The sequence below is a fragment of the Echinops telfairi genome, unplaced genomic scaffold, assembly GCF_000313985.2.
Source record: "Echinops telfairi isolate 266 unplaced genomic scaffold, ASM31398v2 ScPeMD7_5;HRSCAF=22, whole genome shotgun sequence".
Lineage (NCBI taxonomy): Eukaryota > Metazoa > Chordata > Mammalia > Afrosoricida > Tenrecidae > Echinops > Echinops telfairi.
The window spans coordinates 28335597-28339501 of NW_022103901.1; the positions used below are offsets into that span (position 1 = coordinate 28335597).

At 46.5% G+C, this 3905-nt stretch overlaps 1 protein-coding gene across 3 annotated transcripts in view; it reads left to right on the top strand.

Annotated features, from left to right (window-relative positions):
* Window positions 1–3905, top strand: part of CEP20 (centrosomal protein 20) — a 21260-nt gene that overhangs the window by 14588 nt on the left and 2767 nt on the right. The gene's annotated exons all lie outside the window — the stretch shown is intronic.

The window sequence follows — 3905 nt, forward strand, 5'->3', positions numbered from 1 at the left end:
CAGCCCCCATTTCTTCCACCTCCCTCACGAACCCTTGATAAATTATAGATTATTTTTTCCATATCTTACATCATCCTCCGTCGCCCCTCACCCACTTTTCCGTTATTCGTCCCCCTGGGAGGGGGTTCTAGAATAATTCTTGTGATCAATTCCCCCCGACCCTTCCCTAATCCTCCTGGTATCTTTACTCTTCTTGTTGGCCCTGAGGGGTTTATCTATCCTGGATTCCCTGTGTTGCAGGCTCTTATCTATAGCAGTGTACATGCTCTGTTCTAATCGAATTTTAAGGTAGAATTCAGGTCATGATAGTGGGGTGAAGGAATCACCAAAGAACTAGAGGATAGTTGTGTGTTTCATCGGTGCTATACTGCACCCTGACTGACTCATCTCTTCCCTGTGACCCCTCTGAAGGGATGTCCAATTGTCTACAGATGGGCATTGGGTCTCCACTCCATGTCCCCCCTTTGACCCCCCAATTCACATTGGGTATGATTTTGTTCTGGGTCTTAGATACCTGATCCCTTCAACACCTCATGATCACACAGGCTGGTGTGCTTCTTCCATGTGGGCTTTGTTGCTTCTGAGCTAGATGGCTGCTTCTTTTATCTTCAAGCCTTTAAGACCCCAGACACTATTTCTTTTGATAGCCGGGCACCATGAGCTTTCTTCACCACATTTGCTTATGCACCTAATTTGTCTTCAGCGATCGTGTCAGGAAGGTGAGTATCATAGAATGCCAGATTGTTAGAACAAAGTGTTCTTGTGCACATTAACACTTTTTAACACAGTCACAAGGAGACTTTGGCATGAAGAAAAGTTAGCCTCCTGAGGAATAACTTTTCTTGTTTGTAAGCTTTTTATGATCAATATTCTTTTTCAAAAAACTTTTTATTATGAATGAGGTGGGAGTTTACATTTCACATCATTTTTGTATTCAACAACGTCAGCTCTTCAGCAAACCTGCCTGTCTCGCCCACCACTGTTATTTCTCTTCTCCCCTGTATAGAACACTATCGTCTGCTTCACCTACGTCAGCACCTCTCTACCCTTTGCCATGTTACTTCCTCTCTCTGGTAGCCCCCAAAGCCTGTTTCTTTGTATGAAAATCTTTTTAACAGTGGGATCACACAGTACTTGTCTTTTTGTGATCCACGCACTGGGCCACGAGGGGCTTCACAGTAAGGATGTGTAGTATTTCATTGTACTTGTCACTGGTCTTTCAAGTACCAGGAGGCTCAACCAGAGTGAACAGGTTTCAGCAGAGCTTCCAGACTGAGAACAGACGATGAAGAAGGAACAGGCTGTCCACTCCAGGGGAATGAGCCATGGACAGGTGTTCCAAAGCACTGTCAGATACTAAAGGCCTAGTGAATAGAAGCAGAGCACTGGCAGAGCCAGTGCCAGAGGATGAGCCCCTCGGTCAGAAGGCATCAAAGTAGGACTGGGGGTAGGAGAGGGGAGTACGGAGTGGAAGCCCAAAGCTAATCTATGGGCAACTGGACATCCCCTTACAGAAGGGCCTCGGGGAGAAGACGGGCCAGTTTCCCTCTGGGTCTTTAATGCTTCCTCCCCCCCACTATCATGACCCTAATTCTACCTTACAAATCTGGCTAGACCAGAGCATGTACATGGGTACAGATAAGAGCTGGAAACACAGGGAATCCAGGACAGATAAACTCCTCAGGATCAGTATTGAAAGTAGCCATACCAGGAGGGGAAGGGGAAGGTGTGGGGAGGAAGGGGGAACCGATCACAATGACCTACATATAAACCCCAGGGGGACGGACAACAGATAAGGAGGTAAAGAGAGACATCAGACAGTGCAAGACATGAAAAAATAATTTATAAATTATCATGGGTTCATGAGGGAGGGAGGGAAAAATGAGGAACTAATACCAAAGGCTCAAGTAGTAAGAAATGTTTGAGAATGATGATGGCAACAAATGTACAAATATGCTTGACACATGGATGTATGTGTGAATTGTGATAAGAATTGTACAGGCCCCCAATAAAAGGATTTACTAAAAGAAAGGAGGCCTGAGGAAGAGCTGGCCTCCCAGCGTTGAGCTGCCTCTACTGACATGGATGGAGGAGAGCCTTTGGGACCTTCATTTGCTAATGGGGCTCAACTCAAAGTGAGAAGACACAGCCATGAAAATCTAATCATCAGAACCTGGAATGAGCCAGGTATGAAACTAGGGCAGTCGAAAGTCCTTCAAAGTGAAATAGAATGTGTAAAGGGCGATATCCTAGGCCTTGGTGAGCTGACATGGGCTGGTGGTGGCCATTCTGAGAATCATGTAGTTACTCTGCTGGGAATGACAGTTTCAAGAGAGTGATGTCGTGTTCAAGTCAAAAAGAAGACAATGAAAACAAATCCATGAATGCCACAATGCAACCTTGAGTCCCCCCCACCTGAACTTGAAAACACCTCAAGAACAGACCACGCTTCCAACACTAAGGACAGAAGCCTGGTGAACTGTGGCATGACATCAAGACATTATTCATGAAGAAAGCAAGTTCCCAGTGAATGTCAGAGGAGCCTCCGAAACTTGCTCTTCCTTGCAGAGCAGCTGCGTTGGCTGTGGAAGAAATGACGAAGTAAAAGAGCTGAACAGAAAATGTCGAAAGGCAACTCAGGAAGACAGAGAGAAATACGACATTTGTTGCACAGCCCTAGAGTGAGAAAACCAAACGGAAGAGCACATTCAGCAGATCTTAAACTGAAGGAGCTCAAGAAGGTTTTCAAGCCTTGGGTTGCAATACGGAAAGATTCTATGAGCTAAATATAGAATGATGCAGGGCGCATCAGAAGAAGATGGCAAGAATACACAAAAGAGCTCGCCGACATTCACCAGTTCAGGAGGGAGCGGATGAGTAAGAACCAGTGGCGCTGAAGGAAGACATTCGAGCTGCGCTCAAAGTGAATATTAACCAGAAACAGGGCTTCTGGAGCTGATAGACTACCAGCTGAAATATTCCAACAGCTTGATGAAGTACAGAAGCACTTAGTCGTCCAGGCCAGGAAATTTGGAAGGCAGCTACTTGGCCAGCTGGCTAGAAGAGATCCATGTTTGCACCCACTCCAAAGAAAGGTGACACAACAGAACGCGCAAATGACAGCACAGTATCATTAACATCACGTGCAAGTAAAACTTTGCTGAAGATCATCCATGCTCGGTGGTAGCAGTGCCTCGGCAGGGAGCTGCCACAGGTTCAGGCCGGATTCAGAGTAGGACATGTAACCAGAGATATCACTGCTGATGTCCGATGGATCTTGGCTGAAAACAGAGACTACCAGAAAGATGCTTACTTGTATTGTAGTGACGATGCCAAGGCCTTCGACTCTGGATCCGAACAGACTACGGACAGTCTTGAGACAAAGTGGGAGTTCCAGAACCCTTCTGGGCTCATTTGGAGCCTGCATGTGGGCAGAAGGCAGTTGGGTGAAGAGAACGCGGGAGTACTGCATGGTCTAAAGTCAGGAAAGTGTGTCCTTTCACCATCCTTACTCAGTCTGCACGCTGAGCAAATCATCAGGGAAGCTGGATTCTATAAAGAAGAATGTGGCATCAGGTGCAGATGACAAACCCTTGCTTAAAGTGAGGAGGCCTGGGCTCAGACTTAACAATGGTGAGGTGGGGCAGGACAGGGCAGGGTTGTGTTCTGCGGAAACGTTGCAGCATGCCATCGTTCGCTGGTGCTCCATTTGCCGCTGTTCTCTTGTAGGGTGTTAAGGGTTAGGTTTACTGTTCACAACACTGAGGTAGGGCAAGCGCAAACCAAAAAAGTGTTCAACTTCTTTGAGAACTGCATCATCTATCTGCACAGTCCGGGGCCATCTGACAGCACAAGACTGATCAGCCACTAAGGAATAAGAAAACCCTGTCTTTTAGAGTTAAAAA